This window comes from Nanorana parkeri, unplaced genomic scaffold (genome assembly GCF_000935625.1).
Source record: "Nanorana parkeri isolate BGI_ZX_2015 unplaced genomic scaffold, ASM93562v1 scaffold1791, whole genome shotgun sequence".
Lineage (NCBI taxonomy): Eukaryota > Metazoa > Chordata > Amphibia > Anura > Dicroglossidae > Nanorana > Nanorana parkeri.
Window position 1 is genome coordinate 167249 of NW_017308059.1, and position 11949 is coordinate 179197.

Genomic DNA, 11949 nt, shown 5'->3' on the forward strand with positions numbered 1-11949 from the left:
TTGAATGATTCCAGATTAATTGCGGAAATTACCGCTTGAGGCAGTACGGTTGATTTACTAACCTTATAAACACACCACGAATGTGTATACACCTCTGCAGTGTGTTCCCTCCCAGCATGATCTATGGGTGGAATCTAAACACCTTTGTAATGTGTACACACCCAGCAGGTGTGTTGTGCAAAGCCCTGAAGGAATTCCAAGGTGATGTTGGGTAAATTAGCTCTATGTTGTGTTGCTTGCGTTGATGAATGCAAGGAATGTAAATGCATGAGCTAACCATTTTTGTCTAAACTGTGAAGCAGCATTATATATGCATCATGTGCATGATTTTTCCATATATGGCATTCGTGGAAATATGCTTTTAGAGACTTTTTGGTTGATAAATACGTTTTGCTGTGTGAAAATCACACACACCTGGTGTGTGTGTGTGTTTAGGTTAGTAAATCACCCCCAGTGAGTTCCAGACCCTAACCGCGCGGACTGAGAAGAACCCCCTTCGCCACTTGTGTTTGAATTTTTTTTCTACCAGTTTTAGGTGGTGTCCTCTAGTCTTTGTTACGGAATTAATCTCAAAGAGTTTGTTGCTAATGTTGCTATGACTATGGAACATTTTGTACATGAAAATCATGCCCCCCCTTAATCTCCTTACTTCCAACGTAAACATGTTTAAATTTAGTAGCCGTGTCTCATAGCTCTGGTCCTCCATCCCCTTTATGAGTCTGGTCGCCCTCCGCTGGACTTTCTCCAGTTCAAGGACATCCTTTCTGTGGACCGGTGCCTAAAACTGCACCGCATACTCCAGGTGGGGCCGAACCATTGATGTGTAGTTACGGAAATTTACATTGGTCCAGCTTGGCTCAGTGTAAGTATCCATATCTGATATGTGGAGGGCTACTGGGGCAACAGACAATCACTGTACTAATCCGGACTACATACAGTTATAGTCATGATCTTCTAGCCGCGGCTCAATCAGCTTCCCCTCCACACAATGAGGTATTGTTCGCTTTGCACTGTCACCATTTAGATCTCCATCATGCTAATTTTAGAGACACAGTAAAGCACAAAGTGCGTAGGGAAAAAATAAAAATGGCTGGTTAAACTGACTAAGGCTTATTCTCACCATCATCATCATCATCATCATCATCTCATTATCACCATCACCATCATCATCATCATCATCATCTCATTTTTCCTTTATACTGTTTTTCCCCCCAGAATAATAACCAATTATTTGGTTTGGGGTGGACGAATAGTTTGGTGTAGTAAAACACTTTTCCTATGTCACTTTTTTTTATAGTGGTCGGCACATCACAACTAAATGACAGACAAATGAGATGAAAAAAATGGACAGTGGGATTTGGTTCCAAAAAGAGTGACAGTCCCTTAAAAAGAGTGACAGTTGGGAGCTGTGCACTCGATCTGGGAGAGGGACAGTACCTTGTTCCATCTTCCAATCACAGGCTGCAGGCCTGGAGGGGGCCGATGTATTGCTTAGTTGTAGTCAGGTTTGGTCACCCATCTGGGCTCTACTATTTGGCACGCTGTAAAAATCTCTGGACTGGTTGGACAGAAACAAAAATCCTTTTGCAGTTTCACTGCTTGCCCAGAGTCCAAGTGTAAAGTGCTTGGTGCACTGGTGGATTTTCATAGGAATGATCATATGAAAAATAAAGCCAGAGCATTTGATAATGCCATCAGAAACATGACAAATGCTGTTCAAAATTTTTAAGAAATGGATGGAGTTTTCCCAACAAGAACCACATTCCCTGTTAGAACATTGCAAAACAAAACTTTCCACCCTGCTTCAATTTTTTTTGTCACTATGGTTGAAAACGATCATCAATTTGACCTCATTAACTATTAGAAAATCAAAAGAATATCCAGACAACATTGTTTAACAAAATTTGTGTAGACAAAGGAAAAGCAATTTTATCCAAATTTCTTTCACTCTCATTAGTTCCATATGATGGTAAATGATTGTGCTGATGAACAATGTCATTGTAGTATTATTGTACCACAGTGTCTTATTAATGACACATCGTAAACAGTTAGACAAACCAAATGAGTACAATGCTCCTGCATCAAATATTTTGCATCCATGAGTCCTCAAAGAGTTAAGATCACTTAATTATAATACAATATTTCTCATATTTAGAGGTTTTTCTTCTAGTTGGTATGGTGCACAGTAAATATGGTATTTGTTTCAAAACAATTAAACACAATTAAATATTTTGTCCTTCATATTGTAGGGGTTCATAGTGGGACACTCCCACAGCCCTCCCCACTGCGATCCTCCAGCGCTGACTGCGCGGACACAGAGGGGACAGGTACAGCTGGCTTTGCCTCTAGATAGGTAGTGCCAGCTTTCACTCATGCAGCTGGGTGGATCTCAACAGTAATGTTGGGATCCGTCCCGGCTGCGGCGGTCTCAGTATACCGCAAGCTATAGCTCGCGGTATACTGAGCTTTGGGTCCCAGGAGGAAGCTAGTATATGTCCTTCTGTGACCCTTAAGAGAACTATGGGGAAAAACACTTACCTCATAGTTCTCTTTTCAGGACCTGTAAAGAATAAATGGTGAAAAGCTGAACACTTAAAGGTAAAATCTGTGGCCCTAAAACAAGAGTAAACCACCAATCTCATCAAAGTGTGAGTACCTCCGGTAACTTCTATAATGCAACTACTAGACAACTTCTGTGGTCACTGATTCTGGCTTGCTCCTTTAAGCCTCATGTGATGTGATGAGTGTAGACACTAGTTTTTAGTAAGGATGAAGTGAGGGGGGGAGCCAGGCTGCTGCCAGTGACCACAGAAGCCTAAGGCTGGGTTCACACCTGGGCGTACTATAGGCAAGTTTTTTCTGCTCATTTTTTTGTGCGTTTTTTAGAACGTTTTTTCGTTCAGTGAAACGCGCGTTCGACGGTCGTTTTTATACCTCCCTGGCAGTATGATTTTTTTTAATTTTTTTTTTCTTTTTTAAACTTTCAAACTTCCCGCCGGCTCCGCCCCCCTACATTTTTCAGCGCATTTCCACGGGATGAAATACGCCCAGGTAGGAACCATGCCTATAGGGATTCATGGGATTTCACTTGCTGAGCGTTTTTGCAGCGCTTCGATCAGCGCTGAAAAACCCCCAGGTGTGAACCCAGCCTAAGGCTGGGTACACTTAAAAGCAAATTGGGCATCAACACTCCCCAGGCAATCTACGAGACATCAGGGCCCGGAAATGCATTAATTTTGAGTTTAAAAATTGTTTCTTTTCTTGGGGCCACAAGTTCCCTTTATCATGGCATAAGACACATTTTAAAATTTTTGCTCAACATATAGCTGAGTGAATGATCTTTGCTGAGGAAATGATCTTTGCAGTGCTCCCCGAATACATCTAGTGGCAGTAATTCACTGCAAACTTAATTTGCTCAGCTATACGTTGGATGAACGTGTTATAGATCAGCCTCAAAGACACTGTTCTGGAAGAGGATGGAAAATGAGAAATGGCTTTCCTAAGGAAATGCTTCTGGCTAACTAGGTAGATGTTATTAAGGGTTTAATGCATTTAAAAATATATAAACAGTGATATAAAATGTTATTTCTCATGTCTGTTGTCAGGAACGGTGTAAGAAGATAGAAATAAGTGTACAAGTGGACTCAGAGAATTTGGTATCATCGTCTGAATCAGCGTGAATGACATTTTGGATCATTTGTGATGGAAAAAGTCAATCTAACCTCCGACTTTGTTCTTCTGTGCTTCTCTGACCTTCACTACAACCATGCCGCTCTCTTCTCCACCATTCTGGTCATATACGTCCTCACATGGACTGGTAACTTACTTTTAATAACTTCTATTAAACTTGCTCCACAGTTGCACACACCTATGTACTTTTTCTTGGGGAACCTGTCAGTAGTGGACATCTCTTTCTCTACAGTGTCAGTTCCCAAGCTTCTATCCGGCATTATTCATAGAGGAGCCTCCATCTCCTTCCATGGCTGTTTCCTGCAGATGTACTTCCTTTTGTTTCTGGGCACCACTGAGATAAAAAAAAAGAAACACGTTTATTTCATTGAGTAGTGTTTGTCTATAGAAGACTAAAAACGGACTTTAATGGCACCACGCCATGCAATATTATTCACTTAAAAATAAAGGTTTTGTTGTACTCCAAAAAAAAACTTTTATTCAAAGGCGTTAAACTTGTAGGCACAATAGAAGTATTCTTATCAAATAAAACAACAGAAGGCAAACAATAAATGTCAAACTACAATAGAGTCTATAAAAATAAAGTGTCAGGTTGTCATGCCGATCCCTTTCTTCAAGTAAGTGCATCTAGAAAAGTAAAAATAGAAAACTGAACACAAAACCTGGACTACTTGTAAAATGAATGAATTACTATATGTCCGAAATATACGAGAAATGTATACCGGCACATAATAATAATAATTTGTTTGAGAATGTGCGGCGGCCATGTTGGCCACCGGCGTGTTCTGTGAATGCGTGCCACCATCATAGAGGCGGGCATGCGTGGCATCAGGTGACCTCACACGCCGATATTGGCCCCACCATCTTGGTGTATACCTAGATATACACCAAGATGGCGGCGCCCAACACGTGCGGTGTTATATGACGTCATGCGCCCTGCCTCCAGAGCACGCCAATGGCTGAATCCAAAATAGCATATAAAAGTGTTTTGTTTGATGAAACAAATGAAAACTTTTTTAGTTTTCGTTCATTTCATCTGAAATAAATGTTTAGTCTTCACACTTGTCTAATAATATGTGTGTGTGTGTGATCTTGGTAGGTTAATAACAGCTCCTAGACTCCAATTATGCAAATGCAATCAATTGCAATTGCAATCTATCATTGACATAGTTGACCTTTCATCATGTACCTGAGGATGAAACCTGAAGCTGGGGAGGCTTCTCTTCCGATTCGTGTCCTACGACCCCTGGAGTTTGACGTCTTCAAGAAAAATACAGAAAAAGTCCAGTTGCCTTGATTAATTTTTTTACAGATACACAAGTCTACAGGATTTCAGACACTTGTTGGCAGTTAGGTGTTAATATAGATAATAAAGTCCAACACCACACATAGTAATGACCAAATAGCAAAGGAGGGTGCATATAGTGACAGCAACAAATGGTGCAGTGCATAGCAGAATCAATGGAAGAAGGGTGACTAGTACTCCATGATGAAGAAATCAATGTGAATTTATGTACACAGTATCACTTTGGTCAAGATACATTTTGGGGCCATGCAGGGTCCCTTTCTCAAGGTGATGGTTGCTGTGTCCCCTTGGGGAAGGGACCCTGTGTGGCTCAGAACCATTGGCTTTCTTTGACCTATGTGATGCTGTGTAAATAAATTCACATTGATTTCTTCATCAAGGAGTCCTGGTGACCTCTCTGCCATTGAAAGTGTTATTGTAGATCTGTAGTCATGAGCTATCCTTTAAAATTCTACTTGTGGACATTTGTGTAAATATTGGCAGCTGAAATTATAAAATATCTGTGGCATCAACTTGACTCTGTATTTTAATATCACAGCCCCGTCTGCTTTTTACTGCTATCTGAGGCTCCGTTAGAAAGATTTCCCCACAATTCCTGTCCTGCTGACCTTCTACTAGACAGGAAATGATGGGAACTCTCCATGAGGTTGTTTTGGGGGCCCTATCAAAATTTTTCTACGGGGCCTCATGAATTATAATTAGGCTGCTGTATCTAGCCATTGACATAGTTGACCTTTTATCATGTGTGAAATTGTGAACCAGTGTGCTGCGCTTGGTATTGTGATACGTGCTATATTTATACCACAAACGAAACCAATATAAGTGATCAAATCCTACTTGCAACTAAATGCAATCCAAAGGTGCATATGTGCATGAACGTTAATAAATACACGTGTCATATAAATATGGTGAAGGTACGAATATAAAACTGATTGGTTAAATATGATAAGTTAAATAAGTTAATGAATAATGCATATGTGTGCCATAAAGAGGCTTCTCTTCCGATTCGTGTCCTACGACCCCTGGAGTTTGAAACAGGAGGCCGCAGGGCAGCGAGAAGCCCGAGTGCCACGGATTGGAAGCGGACACTGTGCAAGAGTCTTCTTGTAGATAGGTAAGCAGGCCAAGGGTCAAACCGAGGCGGTGCAGCGTAGGAACAGACTCACGAGCTGGAAGTCGTGGTCGAGCAAGCCAAAGGTCAGATCCAGCCGGGTATCAAAGCACAGAATCAGCATGCATGGCCACCATTGTACCCTTACACCTTTTGTAAGTGATCTGGGAATGCCTTTAGCTCAAGTGTATGTAATATAGAAGTAGAATACCCAGACACCCCCCCCTGTAAACCCTTGCTGACTCTTACACACAGAATGTATCCAAGAGTCATTGCTGCTACATTCCTCAAACTGACCCCTCAGACTCAAATCAGCCTTGGAAATTTGAATCTGACCGGTAATACATCAACCCGAGAGAGGAAGATGTACAGCACAGAAAAATAAACAGAACCCCAGCCCCCCTCCCTTCCCCCCAACCGCCCAATTCTTCTCCCCCAACACTCACAGGACAAGCTTTGGTCAATTTCTTTGCTGATTAAAGGGCTCCCAATTAGAAACATTGGCTAATTTGGAATTTTACTTTAAAGGAGAACTATGAGGTGAGTGCTTTTCACTCATCTAATATTTATAGCAGACCTGTGACAATGAGACTGTCACAGCTCGGCTCAGTAGATCGGGAGGTGAGCGAACACATACCGGCGTTCGCTCACCTCTCGATCCTGTCACAGCTCTCTGCCGTGACAGGGGAGGGGCTGGATTCCCCCCTCCCCGCTCCGATCCGCGGTATACTGAGCTTAGGGTAACGGGAGGACGCTAGTTTGTGTCCTCCCGTTACCCAAAGGAGAACTATGGGGATAGCCCTGATCCCATAGTTCTCCTTTAATGATCTGTCTCCCGATCTCCATCAATCTATCTCATAAATTGTCATAATATAAAGAAGTTAACTTTTCTAAAGAAAAAAATAACCTTTTTTCTACATATCAGAAATTAGGTCAGTGTTATTTTTAGCGTTTATAACAAGTTTCCTTGTTAAGCAACAGAGCAAAAACACAAGAGAATCAGCGGTCAATAATGTGAAGTGGAAAGCAACAGTCCACAAAGTACACCTTCACTTAGCACAGTGAAGGGAATCTTTCCTCTTATCTTCTTGTGGATAGGCACCCCATCATGTCGGCTCCATCTTCCATCTTTTACTTTATTCCCATACACAAGTTATTTTATACCACTGCTGCCACTAAAAAAAACATTTAACTGCTCCTTGCTTGAAAACTTTGCTGGGATTTGAAAAAAGTTTTAGAAAAAGGAACACCTTGTTGGTTCAATCCATGAAGGGACACTCCTATTAATGTTCATGTAGCGCTATTGGTAACCTCTTAGTTTTAGAAAACATGGCTTCTCTGTTGCACAATAGTGACTTTCCAAATGTCCCAGACCCACTTACTTGGTAATAAATGTCTTCGGTATATTCTTCTCAGGGTGAGGTTCTTGTCCCTGGGTGGTGTGAGTGATGGGCGCTTGTCACTTTGAGTAGATCTCAGATATGTTAATTGCACATTCATGAAGAAGAGTAGGGGAAGAGGGTGAAGGGATACCTGTAAGTTTACATCAAACACAGTCCTTGGTCTTTTGTATAGTCATCTAACTTTTTCTGTCCCTCTCCACGGGGCTATACTGGCTGGATCGTTAAACATTATAGGTGGCTCCTTGTCCAACTGAGGTTCCTCTGTATTTCAGTCTTAGAGATCAAAGCAGGACAGGAATGGGAAGGTTCCTGTGTTGTTTCCCAGCTCAGTTTGTTACTTACCATCCCTGTGGGGAACAACTGTAGCTCTGCTTCCTCAAGGCCTTGTAGCACTCCATGACAGTCAGTACCTTAAGCACACCTCACCAGAAGAGAGATCCCCATAGCTTCCCATACCCCTAGGCCTTCAGTCCTAAGGCCTAGTTTGGTAGTTACAGATACAGTACATCTTCACAGGTTGAAAACCGTAGGGACCGTTTGGTTAAATCGTGTTCCATCGCCACCCTAGGAGGCCCAATGACGCCTCTTTTTCACAATTCGGCATTCCACCAGCGATGCATTTTTCTTCTCTAGGTATCTGGACCAAACTCAACCACAGGAGGCTGACCCAAGTTTTGGAGAGAAGTGACCTCCTTCCATTATCACCCACCCACTTGAATTCCTCTTTGGGGTTTTCATATTGGCTAGCTTATAAGCAAGTCTCATCCTTCCTTCACTCCTTATCCCAAATAGATACACTAACCTCCTCCACCGCATTTGATTCACTCTTCCTGCAGGAATCCTCTCCTACACATGTGGTCTCCCTTCTCTACAATCTTCTTAAAAAACTAAACCACCCTTCTATACAGAGTCCTGGCCCAAAGAACTTGGTGACACCATAGATCCAGATCAATGGGAAAAGGCATTTACACTTACCCACAACCTATTAGTATCTCAGAGAGCTCATGAAAAAAATCTAAAGAACATAACCAGATGGTATAGATGCCCTACCATTTTACATGTAATCTCTCCCTATGTCTCTGATTCATGTTGGCGGAGATGTGGAGAACGCGGTACGATGACCCATATTTGGTGGGAATGCCCTCCGATTAAACAATTTTGTCACTGTATGAACGTATAACGGTTCCAAAGTTCCCAATACACCTAAAGTCACTCTTTTATCTCTTTAACCTGGGTCTATTAAATCCATTAAAAGGGACGTGATTTGCCATTTTCTTACTGTAGCAACACGGTGGGTTATGACCTGCCTCCCGGCATCCTGATTGGCTAGAAAGCCGGCTTCACATGTTGCTAAGCAGCCTGGCTTCCTAGCCAATCATGAAGCCGGGTGGCATATAATGACCTGCCTCCCGGCTTCCTGATTGGTCAGGAAGCCAGGCTGCCTAAGAACAAGTGAAGCCGGCTTCCAGGCCGGCACCTCAAGGCGTGCTGCCTGGCTTCCTGATTGGCTAGGAAGCTGGCTTCACTTGTTGCTAGGCAACGTGGCTTCTTGACGAAACAGGAAGCTGGACGGCACCTCATGACTCGCTGCCCGACTCCCTGATTGATCAGGAAGCCAGGCAGCCTCCGAAGCCGGTGTTCTTTCTCTAGAACACCGGCTTCACAGGCAATCAGGAAGCCGGGCGACGGGTCATGATCCTCCGCCCGACTTTCTGATAATCAGGGCACATAGCACCAATACTAGGTATCAGCGAGTACTGAAAAAAAATATTGGTACTCGTACTCGATATCGAAAAACTGGTATTGGTGCATCCCTAGTGTTAAGTTGGGTCAAGATCAGGGCTCTGTGCAGGACACTTGAGTTTCTCCACACCAAACTCATAAAACCACGTCTTTATGGAGCTGGCACTGTACAAAGGAGACAATCATGGTGGAACAGAAAAGGGCCTTCACCAAACTGATACCACAAGGATGCCTTAAATATATTTCTATAGTATAGCATTAATAATACTTCTCCCTGAAACACTTTTACCCTTTGTTTTGACCCTCATAATGTTTCTATCAATACTATTTACAGCTTTTATATTTTAATATTTTACTATGATAGTCAGTAGTTAAATTTATATACATTGTAAGTAGAACCTATTTAGGGAAAATCAGATGATTAATGTTTTGAGTATTCAGAACATTTCTCCTTGTTAAAACACAATAGCAAAAACACGAGAGAATTCTGAAAACACAATTAAGAAATTCCCTGCGGATGTTCAGCTCTCTGAAAGAACACTGTAATGGTTTCTCCGTGTATTATATATGGAGAGCCGCCTACGACTGGCAGATCTCTGTCTTAATTCAGGATCAGGTAGGTGTCAGAGAGAATAAAAATGGGTTTCACAACTGATACATTGATTACTGGAGAGTATTAGAGTCCCTCCAGTGTTAATGAGGAGATTCAGATCTTTACATTAATAAAAAGGACTTTACGGGCTGGAACACAGAAAATTATAAGAGACTGTAGCACTGGACTGACTGGTAGAATGCCAAGGCTGGTATGTCAATATGATAAAATTGTATACATGTATGTATACATAAAACTTAATGTATGTATTATTTTATTTTTTTGTATTTATTTATTACAGGTATTTATACAAGGCCAACTATATATGCAGCCCCTTACATACTTCACAACAGTCCCTGCCCTCAAGCAGCTTACAATCTGAAGTCCATATTGTACACACAGGGCCAATTTAGACAGGAGCCAATTAACCTCTGTAACAAGCACACTCGACTGTATTCCAGGAAATTCAAGTAAAACACAGTTTATTAAGGGCAAACACAAAAACTCTGCCTGTGTCCGTGTGCCTCCTGCACACACACAACTCCAACTCTACTCTCTCAGCCAGGGCCGGCCTTAGGTGTGTGCGAGCAGTGCGGCCGCACAGGGCGCCATGGCAACAAGGGAGCTGTGCGGCCGACACAGCTCGTCCTGGGGGCGGCTTCTCTCCCCCTCACCGCTGGGCGCACTCTGGGCTGGCTTTCCTAATGAGGCTTCTCTCAGCCACCTGATCAACCCAGGCTGGTCATTGGTAACACCTGGCCCCAGGACTGGAGATCTCATCCCACCCAGAGCAGAGATCTCCAGAGCTCCAGATCCCAGCTACAATTAGGAAAACCTGGACTAATGAAAAGCCAGGCTCTTCCTTATAACATGGTTCACATTTTGGACCCTCTCAGGCCCTTTGGCTGAGAGTCCTGTGTGCCAAAGTCGCCATACTACACCGTGGCATTGCCATGCACTGCCACACCTCCCAGCATGTCTTTGGAGTGAGGGATGAAACCAGCGAAATCGGAAGAAAGCCCACAGAAGCACAGGGAGAACATGCAAACACCTTGCAGATAGTGTCCTGACCGGGTCCGTCAGTGCAGCAAGGTAGAAGTGCTAACCACCAAGCCACTGTGCTGCCCGTTATTATCACTATGATGGCATGTCTATGGAAGCCCAGTGATGGTCTGCCGGATCTGTTGCAGAGTGCAGAGCTTCTTACAATCAGTGATCACAGGAATGTTTTGTACAAACTTTAAATGTAAAAAATTGTTCAATACAAAAACCACTTGAAATGAACCAAATTCAAAGTGCCAAAGGCTGCACGTGTTGGTAAATATTATCAGAAACCAATTACACATTTTTTTTTTTTTGAATGGTAACAAACATGAGACCAAACATAAAACCCGTAAGGCTTAATTGTAAAGACCAATAGGGATAGGATTTGGATTCACCCAAAAAAATCAAATTTTCAAATGTCGGCACCCATTTTTCTGCTGATTTTTAAACTTCTACTTGTTCAAACATTCGTTTTTGACTTTTACATTAACATTAACATTTGATTTTTTTTAATCAATTTCTTCTTTAATTATTTTAGTGTCACGTTAAAAAATGTACAAAAATTATTTGGTTTGCATTAAAAAATTCCACTTGATTTGCAAAACAAAAAATACAATAAAAGGGAGATTTTTACGGCCAGTGGAACTTCAGAAATGATCGTTTCTGGAAACTTATATTGGTACAGCTTGGCTCAGTGTAAGTATCCATATCTGATATGTGGAGGGCTACTGGATGCAGCCTGGCTTCCTAACCAATCAGGAAGTCGGGTGGTATGTAAAGACCCGCCTCCCGGCTTCCTGATTGATCAGGAAGCCAGGCTGCCTAGGAACAAGTGAAGCTGGCTTTCTGGCCAATCAGGAAGCTGGACGGCACCTCATATGGTTTTCCTGCTCGGCTTTCTGATTGGCTAGGAAGCGGCTTCACTTATTGCCAGGCAACCTGGCTTCCTGACCAATCAGGAAGCTGGACGGCACCTCATGACTCGCTGCCTGACTTCCTGATTGATCAGGAAGCCCGGCAGCCTCTGAAGCCGGTGTTCTTTTGCTAGAACACCGGCTTC